This window comes from Phoca vitulina, unplaced genomic scaffold (genome assembly GCF_004348235.1).
Source record: "Phoca vitulina isolate PV1807 unplaced genomic scaffold, GSC_HSeal_1.0 scaffold70, whole genome shotgun sequence".
Classification (NCBI taxonomy): Eukaryota; Metazoa; Chordata; class Mammalia; order Carnivora; family Phocidae; genus Phoca; species Phoca vitulina.
The window spans coordinates 7,620,794-7,633,764 of record NW_022589773.1 but is presented as its reverse complement, the minus strand read 5'-3'; the positions used below and the strand labels follow the sequence as shown (position 1 = coordinate 7,633,764).

At 39.4% G+C, this 12,971-nt stretch overlaps 1 pseudogene; it reads left to right on the top strand.

The window, feature by feature from the left end:
• Nucleotides 1-10,461: 10,461 nt before the first annotated feature.
• LOC116624779 lies at nt 10,462-11,974 on the top strand (annotated as a pseudogene).
• Nucleotides 11,975-12,971: the final 997 nt, after the last annotated feature.

Sequence of the window (12,971 nt, the reverse complement as noted above, 5' to 3'; positions counted from 1 at the left end):
GGGCAAAGGGAGATGTTTTATATTATTTTCATGATTTTTTAAATTACTGTCACTATCATTATTATTATTAAGCATTAATTCCCACTGTGATTCTTACTTATAAAATTCTCTCCTGACAAAAAATTTCTGCTTTCATATTTCTTGAAATTAATGGTTTTATGGTTGAATCTTAACTTTGTCAGCTTAAGAGTAATTTCCACTGAACTGCATATTACCATCCATACCTGCTCATTTTCCCCCTAAGGTGTGTGTTTTCATAAAAGGACACACTGTGTGTGTAAAAGGCATCAAGAACATGCCTGTGGTCAAGACATGCTTGTTCAGGTATTTATTCCTGTTCTTTAACTTTTCCTTGCTTTTCAGAGAAAATTGATGCTCTGAGAAAACCACAAGTAATTGTAGGGAAATACTAATGATCTTTTGAGGGGAAATTCTTACATATCCATTATCAAGTGCTTACTTGTTTCTAGTACTTATAGTTTAAATCACTTAAAATTATTCATTATCATGAATTTTGAAGGGCTCATTTAACAAACTTACTGTTGAAATTATGGACTGAATGGAAAAGCCGCAGAAAAGGTATTGAAGACTGGCACACTGAGTTGGAAACATCTGTGCTGCTTTCTTTCCACTAATACTGAAAGGACCAATCTGAAGAAGTCCTGGGGCTGCAAATTATGGCATTTTGTTGAGAATTAGATTTCTTACTTTACTGAAATCTAAAAGGATTGCCACACACTGCTATGTGTGATCATTCAGTGTGTGTAGAAGGATTTATGCCTTGTAACAATAACAACAAGCTGTAAATAGTTCTAAAAGCTGAAGGTTGAGGGGCCCATAAGCACAGGAAGCTGGCTAGGGAGGCAGCTGTGGTGATGGGGACACTGTCTTAACCAGACATTTATCATTGTGTAAGTACCAACCTGACTTCTTGGTGCTTCAAAAGTATAAACAAGAAGATGATTTATAGGGACTTGAAATCTAATTTATAAGAACAAACTTAGTATAATGAGATCAACATGCAATTGCTTAGAGACTAAGAACTGTTCCTGGAGAGGAAGCAGTTTCCTTCCACTTCTTTCTCACCCTGTCACTTTGACAAGAGGGGTCCTCAATATATATGCCATGGTTTGCTACCATGGAAAAATTCCCCGAAAGCAACTTTAGTATGATTCTTTCATTCTTGCTCTAGTTTGTTCTGTTACCCACCATGGCTATAAAAAACCTATTCTGAATATGTAGAGAATTTGTATTCATCTGGAGTCCAAAAGTGGGACGAGGCAACTAGAATTTTTTTTTATTTAAATGTTGTTAGTTAGGGTGCCTGGGTGGCTCAGTTGGTTGGGTGTCTGCCTTCGGCTCAGATCCCAGGCTCCTAGGATAGAGCCCCGCATTGGGCTCTCTGCTTGGTGAGGAGCCTGCTTCTCCCTCTCCCTCTACCTGCTGCTCTGCCTACTTGTGCTCTCTCTCTCTCTGTCAAATAAATAAATAAATAAATAAATAAATAAAGTCTTTTAAAAAATAAATAAATTGTATTAGTTAACATACAGCGTAATATTGGTCTCTGGAGTAGATTTCAATGATTCATCACTTACATACAACACCCAGTGCTCATCACAACAAGTGCCCTCCTTAACACCCATCACCCACCTAGCCCATTCCCCATCCACCTCCTCCCATCAACCTTCAGTTTGTTCTCTATCATTAAGAGTCACTTATGGGCTTGTTTCTCTCCTTTTTTTTTCTTTTTCCCCTTCCCATATGTTCATCTGTTTTCTTTCTTAAATTCCACATTGAGTGAGATCATATGGTATTTGTTTTTCTCTAAATGACTTACTTCAGTTAGCTTAATACATTCTAGCTCCATCCACATCATTGCAAATGGCAAGATTTCATTCTTTTTGTTGGCTGAGTAATATTCCAGTGTGTGTGTGTGTGTGTGTGTGTGTGTGTGTGTGCCATATCTTCTTTTTTTTTTTTTTTAAAGATTTTATTTATTTATTTGAGAGAGAGAATGAGAGAGAGAGAGCATGAGAGGGGGGAGGGTCAGAGGGAGAAGCAGACTCCCTGCCGAGCAGGGAGCCCGATGCGGGACTCAATCCTGGGACTCCAGGATCATGACCTGAGCTGAAGGCAGTCGCTTAACCAACTGAGCCACCCAGGTGCCCTGTGCCATATCTTCTTTATCCATTCATCAGTCAATGGACATTTGGGGTCTCTCCATAGTTTAGTTATTGTTGGTAATGCTGCTATAAACATCAGGATGCATGTACACCTTTGAATCAGTATTTTTTTTAAGATTTTATTTATTTATTTGACAGAGAGAGACACAGTGAGAGAGGGAACACAAGCAGGGGGAGTGGGAGAGGGAGAAGCAGGCTTCCCACAGAGCAGGGAGCCCGACACGGGGCTCAATCCCAGGACCCTGGGATCATGACCTGAGCCGAAGGCAGATGCTTAACGACTGAGACACCCAGGCACCCCTGAATCAGTATTTTTGTATCCTTTGGGTAAATACCTAGTAGTACAAATGCTGAATCATAGAGTAGTTCTGTTTTTAACTTTTTGAGGAACCTCCATACTGTTTTCCAGAGTGGCTGCACCAGTTTGCATTCCCACCAACAGTGCAAGAGTGTTCCCCTTTCTCTACATCTTCACCAATACCTGTTGTTTCTCATGTTGTTAATTTTAGCCGTTCTGACAGGTGTGAGGTGGTATCTCATCATGGTTTTGATTTGTATTTCCCTGATGATGAGTGATGTTGAGAATCTTTTCATGTGTCTGTTAGCCATCTGGATATCTTCTTTGGAAAAGTGTCTATTCAGAGACAACTAGAAATTTAATAACATAGTATTACTTGCACATTTTACTATCAGACCTAGATATGTTCTAATTTAAATAATGTCTTATACACAGCACTCAACACTGGTTTTCCAGATTAGAACATAAGATATAAAGAACCTCAAACATTTCAATCATTTATAGTTGTGAACTATACTACTCAAATATAACCACTAACCCTGGAGACAGATATTATCTATTGCTGTATAACAAATTACCCCAAAATTTATTGGTTTAAAACAAGAATAAACATTAATATCTCTTGCAGTTTTGTGGGAGCAGCTTAATCAAGTGGTCCTGGCTCCAGATCTCTCACAAGGTTGTAGTCAAAATGCAGGTCAGGGCAGATCTGATGGTGTGATAGGCTGGAGTCATCATGTCCAGTCCACATTATGGTGGCGAGGCATTAAGCTCCATATATTGAAGGGAGGAGTGTCAAATAATTTGCAGGTATGCTTTTAAAGTATACATGGTTTTAAATAAATGTAAATTATTTTTAAATCCTTATAGCTTATTTTTAGGTACAATTTATATAAAATAAAATTCATAAATCTTAAGGGTACAGCTGAGTGACTTTTTACTTGAGTATCTACCTCTGTAACCACCACCTAGATCAAAATACATATCATTTTCAGCTCCATCATGTGAATTCCTTTGATTTTTTTATGTACACAATCACCATCTACAAATAAAGACATCTTTAATTCTTCCTTTTTGATTTATATTTTTCATTTCTTTTTCTTGATTTCTGTACTATCAGGACCTCCAGTACAAGATTGAATAGAATGTGATGTGAGTGGACATCCTTGTCTTTTTCTTGACTTAGAAGGAATACATTTGATATTTCACCATGTTTATCTCTAGGTTGTTTTATAGATAACTGTTATCAGATTGAGGGATTTCCACTCCTAATTTGATTAAGCTTTGGCAGGTACAAGTGTAAATGGAATCACAACTTAGGATTTTACAACTGCCCATAGCTTTAAACATTAGTCAGGGTATATCCTTTATCTAATTTAGAGAAAAATTATGCCAGGTCTTCACATGAAAAAATATTGTGCAGGCAGTCCTCAATTTCCAAATATATTGATCTTCAAATGTACCTTTTTTCGTCAGTTCTTTGGAAATTGCAAGACTTTTTCATATGGAAGCTTAATTATGCTTGGTGCTTAATTATAGAGGTCAACTACAAAAATGTATATTGAATCTACCTTAAGTGCAAGGTATGGTCTGTGCTACTGGTGGGGGTGGCCTTGGGGTTTTGAGGAGAAATGGGAAGGAGAACAGATGAAACCCACCAGCAGCAGCAGCACGTGGGGAGGGAAGTGCTCACCACCACAGGCTCCCAGAAATGCCCCAAAGCTAGATGTGGTTGACATTTATGAATCTGCATTGTGTGAATCAGGGCTCTCTGAACCCTGCCACGTGTGGTAAAGAATTTTTAAGTGTCTCAGTACACAACTTACATAGCTCTAAAAGCAATAAATTCTAAAATGAGACCATTTGAATAGCACTGACAAAATGTTCTCAAACTTATTGTCACACTTAACTCTTCAGAGCAGTCCTGTGAGGTTGACATTTTACAGAAGAGGACACTGAAGCTTAGAAACATTCAGTGACTTGCCCAAGATCTCCCAGCTTGTAAGGACTGCACCCAGGATCTGATCCAAGACTCAGGACATGCAATCTTTTTGCTGCATTCTTTTGGTAACTTTTAATATTTTTTTAATTGGGTATTCATGCTTAAGGTAATTTTGCTTAGCATAAATTGAAGGAAGTGTTTTCTTTTTTTTTCTTTTTTTTTTAAGATTTTATTTATTTATTTGAGAGAGAGAGAATGAGAGAGAGCACATGAGAGGGGGGAGGGTCAGAGGGAGAAGCAGACTCTGTGCCGAGCAGGGAGCCCAATGCGAGACTCGATCCAGGGACTCCAGGATCATGACCTGAGCCGAAGGCAGTCGCTTAACCAACTGAGCCACCCAGGCGCCCCTGAAGGAAGTGTTTTAGATTCCCAGCTCTTGATCATAGTTCATTTAGCCATTTGGTTGAACAAATAAATGAATTCTTTCCTCCTCCTCTAGCACATGCACCTTCGTCACATTTTAAGAATTCTGCTCTAGGCACCCAGGTATGAGAGTGTAACAAAGCTGATAAGAGAATAATTCTATAATTTAGCAATTACTCTAAATACAACCCACCTAATAATGAATGAAATGAATAATAATGAATGAAAATCACTCAGCATTATTATTTCACTCATGTCAGTGTATCTGTTCCCCTGTCTTGGCCCTGTTAAAGCCATGACTAATTCTTCAGATAACAAGTCTCAATTTACTAATACTTCCTAATGTAGATGTTGACATCATCCTTGTTTTTCAAATTAAAAAAAACAAAAACACACAGAACACACACAAGGACACTGTAGCACATTTTAGATGTCAGATTGATTTTCATAGTAAGTGGTAGTCTGCAGTGCTGCTCGAAGGGCTCCTTTTGATACCAGACAAGCAGGCAGTGGTGAGCCAGGTGAGGATGTCTCAGGTGTCCACGTAGAGTATAAGTCTTGTTTACCACAGGACACTCACATGAGGAGACAGAGGAGAATGGCATCAGGGTGCAGAGGGACCTGGTGAGCTCATCACTAGGTGACCCTGAGGTTTCTGAGGTGACTGCAGATCCATCTGAAGCGCTGGTCAGAGGGTACCTGGCTGGGCTGGATGTGTGCCAGGGGAGCTGTGAGGTACAGACCCAGCAAGGACAACAAAGGGGGCTCTCAGTGTTTACATAATAAATGGTGACCTCTAAGGAAGACAGACTCACATTTTCTCAAGGTTTTCTATTTGTATCAGATGCACTCAGTGTCAAATATGAAAGGGCATCTTTCCAAAGGCCATTAATACTAGTCTTGTTTGCTCTGTAAACAAGGACTAAAGGCTCCAAAGTCATTTTGTCATTACTCCTTGGATTCTGAATGTTCGAATAGAGCTGATTCCTCTGTTTTTATTACTCTTATTCTTAAATCAGTGATTGGATCATCCCATGAAACCTCAGGGTTCGTAGCAAAAATTGAGTTTTCCAAAAGTTGCAGCAAGGTTTGAGTTTGGCTTTCACCTCCTTAATTTTCTGATGTTCCCTTAGGGATGAAACCAGTGATCTAAACAGTTGGTAGGTAGGATTTAGAAGGCTCTTTCAGGGCTCTAGATAGTCTGAAATCTTTTTTTTTTCCATTTCAACTCCTCCAGACATTTATATTGAAGTGTCCCTGATGTGGCTTTTATGACTATCTATCTAGGTTTCAGACTGCTCCCTTGTCTAACATGCAGTCAGGCATAAATCACTTCCCACAGGTAGAAGGGTGACAAGTACCCCAACCCCCTACCCCGGGAGGATCAGAGGATGAACCCTAAGGAGGATTTGGTCCTTACTGGAGGTCATCACAGAAGAGTCTGTCCTTTCATCATTCTCTGACAGGTGATTTCCTGAGCTAATTACTTTCTTTTTAAAAAAAGATCTCTATAAGATATCAGGAGAAATGAGTTTTAGACTCTTCCACCAGGCATTTTTTCAAGTGCTTTCCAATAAAATTTTCATCATTTATCACACTCTCATCTATTTTCAGTTGGTGGAATTCTCCGAGCTCCAGTTTACATTTCTGCATGCTCTATTTTTGTCCTTTGAGATAATGCTTTCAAAGCTTTGCCATTCTGCTGTCAGGGTTATGTCTTACTCATATCAAAAGAATTAATGCCGAGGGAGGCAAGGTTCCGGTTGTTTAATTTGGAAAGGCTTGTTGTTGTTCATTCCTCTGAAGTCCTGCTTGAGACCGGTTTATCAAGTTCCTACATGTGATTTCTTATGCCTCTTACAACTGAGTTCAAAAGTAGGCGTCAGTAATCGTTTTATCAAATAAACTGACTCAGAACTTCAATAAAGACTAATACAAGTATGTTAAGACCTGAATTTTTTTGTACTCTATTACTTTGTTGTTTAATTACTAACTTATAGTTAAGGAGCAGATTAAAAAAAAGTACTATAGAGTCAGATAGTAAAGAAAGTGGTTAAACTCTGGCATGGGAAACCTCTCAATAAACATTTTAAAAGGGCACAGATTAAGACTGAATGATGCAGAGAAAAAACCACAGGCTTTGATTTTTCTCATTATTTCTCAATCTCTTTCCATTTTTTACTGTTTGGGCCTCCTTAGCAAAGGGGTTTTGTTTTGTTCTTCTCTAATTCTCACTCATCCATAATTTCACAATAGTTAAGTCAGAAATGTCTTAAATGAGAAAAAGCTCATGTCTATTTAGATTTCTACTCACTCCACAGAACTTGAGTTTCATATAATTTGAAAGTCTTCTATTACCTACTACTCTGAGTGTTCTCTAATCGCTAATAATGGCTCACTAAATGTCAGATGCTCATCTAGTGATTTATGTTCTTGTTTCACAGATTTCCTTAATCACTTTTACATAAATCCAAGAAATAGTAAGTTGAAGTATTGGATGCTTTGGAAGATATATCATTAGTTTATAATCTCTTCTGATAAAACCTGAAGTGCTCAACCAACAGAAATGAAGCAGTATGCTTGTCACAGGACCCCGCCTTAGAAGAGACCATATTTCCTGTGTCAGGCCAATAGATGCAAAAGAGTCCATCTACTTCCTAGGAATGAGTGCTCTGCAGCAAGAAAATGTGTTACTCTCTCAACCTTTCCTGGGGTTTCAAATACGCTAGTTACAAATAACAACATGATATCCTTTTCTGCTTTATTTTTTTTTTTGAAGTATACTTGACATACATCATATTAGTTTAGTTGTACAACATAATTATTTGTCACTTGTGTATATTGTGAAATTATCACCTGGCACCATACAAAGTTATAAAAAAAATTTCTGTGATCAGAACTTTTAGATTTATTTTCTTAGCAACTTTCAAATTTGCACTACAATAATATTGACTATAGTCACCATGGTGTACATTACCTCCCCATGGCTTAATTATTTCATAGCTGGAAGTTTGTGCCTCTTGATCCCCTTCACCCATTTCATCCACTCTCCCAACTCCCTTCCCTCTAGCAATATGTTTTTTTGTGTGTGTCTATGAGTTTGGTTTCATTTTGTTTTGTGTGTTCATCAGTTTTGCTTTTTATGTTCCACATACAGGTAAATCATATGGTATTTGTCTTTATCTGAGTTATTTCACTTAGCATAATGCCCTCAAAGTCAATCCATGTTGTTGCAAATGACAAGATTTCATTCTTTTTTTATGGCTGAGTAGTATTCCATTGTGTGTGTGTGTGTGTGTGTGTGAGTGTGTGTGTATCACACCTTCTTTATCCATTCATCCATTGATGGACATTTAGGTTGTTTTCATATCTTGGCTATTGTAAATAATGCTGCAGAAAACATAGGGATACATATACCTTTTCAAATTAGTATTTTTATTTTCTTCAGATAAATACTCAGAAGTGAAATTGCTGAATTGTATGGTAGTTTTGTTTTTTTTTAATTTTTGAGGAACCTCCATACCGTTTTCCACAGTGGTGCACAATTTATATTCCTACCAACAGTGCAAAAGAGTTTCCTTTACTCTACATCCTCACCAACACTTGTCATTTCTTGTACTTTTGATAATAGCCATTCTGACAGGTGTGATGTGATATCTCATTGTGGTTTTGATTTGCATTTTCCTGACAATAGGGGATGTTGAGCACCTTTTCATACCTGTTGGCTGTTTTTATATCTTTAGAAAAATGTCTACTCATGTACTTCACACCCATTTTGTAATTGTTTTGTTTTTCTTTATTATTGAGCTGTATGAATTTTTTATATATTTTGGATTTAGCCCCTTAACAAATATATGGTTTGCAAATATTTTCTCTTATTTCACAGGTTGCTTTTTCATTTTCATTTTAGATGCCCAGTATGGGCATTGCAACATTGAGTCCCTGGCAGCCCTTCCAATCAGAATACATGTGCCTGATGTTTCAGCAACAACACAGACATCACTCATGAAATTAAATTTTCCCCAAGCCCAAAATACCTTCTAGTTTGGAAGCACCTATACCATTCATTTCTCTAGAGATGTGGTTCTCAATCCTTGTGTAGGATGTTACTAAACATCCTACAATACATAAGATGGCTCCCACAACAGAGAATTATCTAACCCAGCTAGCTCTTTTAGCTGTGCAACTGCATGCTGCCCACCCAACTCTCATCCAGCCTCCACTGCCATATGCAAACTCATGGCGAAGCCCTACAGCCAGATCAGTGCACAATGACAGTGTCAATCCTCTGACTTTGGTCGTCTTCAATATTGTGTTGACTATTCTGTGTCTTTTGCCTCTCCATATAAACTTTAGAATCAGTTTGTCAATACCAACAAAATAACTTTTGAGATTTTTTATTGGGATTATATTGAATTTCTTAACCAAGTTGGGAATAACTTACATTTTGACAATATTTAGTCAACATTGAGTTCATATTCCAAACTATGAACATAGAATTTCTCTCCATTTATTTAGATTTTTCATTCCTTTATCAGTTTTTTTGTTTTCCTTCAAATAAATCATATACATATTTAATTTGATTTGTACCTAAGTACTTCATTTTCTTGATGCTAATGAAAATGGTGTCGTGTTTTTTTATTTCAAATTCCAGTTGTTCATTGTCAGTAAATAGAAAAGCAATTGACTTTTGTATATTAACCTTATATACTGTAACCTTGCTATAATTGCTTATTAGTTCCAGGAATGTTTTTGTCAATTCTTTCAAACTTTCTACATAAACAATCATGTCATCTGTGAACAAAGACTGTTTTATTTCTTCCTGTCCAAAATGTATACATTGTATTTCCTTTCTTGTCTTATTGCCTCAGTTAGGACTTCCAATACAATGTTGAATAGGAGTGATGAGAGGAGACCTCCTTGCCTTGTTCACAATCACTAAATATGATGTTATGTGTATGTTTTTTGTGAAAGTTCTATATCGACTTGAGGAATTTCCCTCCATTCCTAGTTTGTTGAGAGTTTTTAATAATGAATGATTAAAATCATGGTTATTAAAAGATTTTTCAACATCTGTCTATGTGATCATATAATTTCTCTTCTTTAGTCTATTGATTACATTAATTAATTTTTGAATGTTGAATCAACCTCACATACCTGGAATAAATCCCACTTGGTTGTGGTGTATAATTCTTTGAATTCCCTGTTGGATTCAATGTGCCTATATTTTGTTGAGGATTTTTGCACCTATATTAATGAGTGATATTGGTCTGTAGTTTCCCTTTCTCATAATATCTTTCTTTAGTTTTCGTAATAGGATAATGCTAGCTTTATAGATGGATTTTTTTTAAAGATTTTATTTATTTGACAGAGAGAGAGTATGAGCAGTGGGAGCAGCAGGCAGAGGGAGAAGCAGGCTCCCCACTGACCAGGGAGCCGATGCAGGACTCTATCCTGCGACTCCAGGATCATGACCTGAGCTGAAGGCAGTCACTCAACCAACTGAGCCACCCAGGCATCCACCTTATAGAATGGATTAAGAGAGTCCTCGAGGTGCCGGTGCTCTGTGGTGTTGGAATCTCGTTGCTTGTTGGCCTGTGCGCACATTCGCGGACATGGCCTCAACCGACTATACCCAACAAGCAACCCGAAGCTATGGGGCCTACCCCACCCAGCCTGGACAGGGCTATTCCCAGCAGAGCAATCAGCCCTATGGACCACAGAGTTACAGTGGTTACGGACAGTCAGCAGACACTTCAGGCTATGGCCAGAGCAGCTATGGTTCTTATGGACAGACCCAGAACAGCTATGGCACTCAGTCAGCTCCCCAGGGATATGGCTCAACCGGTGGCTATGGTGGTAGCCAGAGTTCTCAGTTATCTTATGGGCAACAGTCCTCTTATCCTGGCTATGGCCAGCAGCCAGCCCCTAGCAGCACCTCGGGAAGTTATGGTAGTGGTTCTCAGAGCAGCGGCTATGGGCAGCCCCAGAGTGGGGCTATGGCCAGCAGTCTGGCTATCGTGGACAGCAGCAAGGCTATGGACAGCAGCAAAGCTCCTATAATCCCCCTCAAGGCTATGGACAGCAGAACCAGTACAACAGTAGCAGTGGAGGTAACTATGGCCAAGATCAGTCCTCCATGAGTGGTGGTGGTGGCGGTTATGGCAATCAGGACCAGAGTGGTGGTGGCGGTGGCTATGGGGGAGGCCAGCAGGACCGTGCAGGCCACGGCCGGGGTGGTGGCGGTGGTTACAACTGCAGCAGCGGTGGCTATGAACCCAGAGGTCGTGGAGGTGGCCGTGGAGGCAGAGGTGGCATGGGCGGAAGTGACCATGGTGGCTTCAATAAATTTGGTGGCCCTCGGGATCACGTCATGACTCTGAACAGGATAATTCAGACAACACCACCATCTTCGTGCAAGGCTTGGGTGAAAATGTTACAATTGAGTCTGTGGCTGATTACTTCAAGCAGATTGGTATTATTAAGACAAATAAGAAAACAGGACAGCCCATGATTAATCTGTACACAGACAGGGAAACGGGCAAGCTGAAGGGAGAGGCAACAGTGTTGTTTGATGACCCACCTTCTGCTAAAGCAGCTATTGACTGGTTTGATGGTAAAGAATTCTCTGGGAATCCCATCAAGGTCTCATCTGTTACTCGGCGAGCAGACTTCAATCGGGACGGTGGCAATGGTCGTGGAGGCTGAGGACAAGGAGGACCCGTGGGCCATGGAGGCTATGGAGGTCGGGGCAGTGGTGGCGGTGGCCAGGGAGGATTCCCTAGTGGAGGAGCTGGTGGCAGCGGCCAGCAGCGAGCTGGTGACTGAAGTGTCCTAATCCTATATGTGAGAACATGAACTTCTCTTGGAGGAATGAATGCAACCAATGTAAGGCCCCTAAACCAGATGGCCCAGGAGGGGGACCAGAAGGCTCTCATATGGGGGGTAACTATGGAGATGATCGTCGTGGTGGCAGAGGAGGCTATGATCGGGGTGGCTACCAAGGCCGAGGCGGGGACCATGGGTGCTCCTGAGGGGGCCGGGATTGTGGGGACAGAGGTAACTTTGGCCCTGGCAAGATGGACTCCAGATGAGCACAGACAGGATCGCAAGGAGAGGGCGTATTAGCTTGGCTCCTGAGGTTCTGCAACAGCTTTTCATCTTGTACCCAGTGTTACCCTCATTATTTTATAACCTTCCAACTCCTGATCAGCCACAGGTTTTTTGTGTAGGACTATGTAATTGTAACCATCCCTCTGGTTCCCATTAAAAATCATCGTTTTAGTTAAAAAAAAAAAGAATGGATTAAGAAATATTCCCTCTGCTTCTAGTTTCAGAAAGCAATTGTAGGGAATTGGTATCATTTCTTTCTCAAATATTTGGCACAACTCAGTGAAACCACCTAGACTTGGTGCTTCTTGTTTTGGAATATTATTAATTATTGATTCAACTTATTTAGTAGATGCAAGCCTAAGCAGATTATCTGTTTCTCCTTGTATGAGTTTTGGTAGAGTATGGCTTTCAAAGAATTGGTTTATTTCATCTAAGTTATAAAACTTATGGCTATAGAGTTTTCATAATATTCCTTTATTATCCTTTTAATGTCCATGAGATCAGTAGTGATGGTCCCTCTTTCATTTCTTACATTAGTAATTTATGTTTTCTCTCTATTTTTCTTGGTTAGCCTGTATTAAGAAGTGATGGGTATTGAGGAAGGCACGTGTTGTGATGAGCACTGGTGTTATATGCAACTAATGAATCACTGAACACTACATCCAAAACTAACGATGTACTATATGTTGGCTAACTAAACATAATAAAAAAAAAAAGAAATTTAAAGTTTATTTTTACATAAAAACAAGCATAAGTATATTTATTAAAGCAACTCATTTGTGGCAGTTCCAGCTCTATCATCAGACTCCCTGGGGCCCAGGCTCTGCTCTTGGGTAGAAAACTTGAGCAGTACTTCAACATGCACCCACCAAAAGTATTACATTTCTTCTTTCCCCTAAAATGTGGCACTGCAGGAAATCTTTCCACTGAAAGACAGCATTGTCTAGGCCTGCGAATTAACACAGAGAATATATGACATTTCATACTTATTTTGTGGCTTTTGTGACTTTAT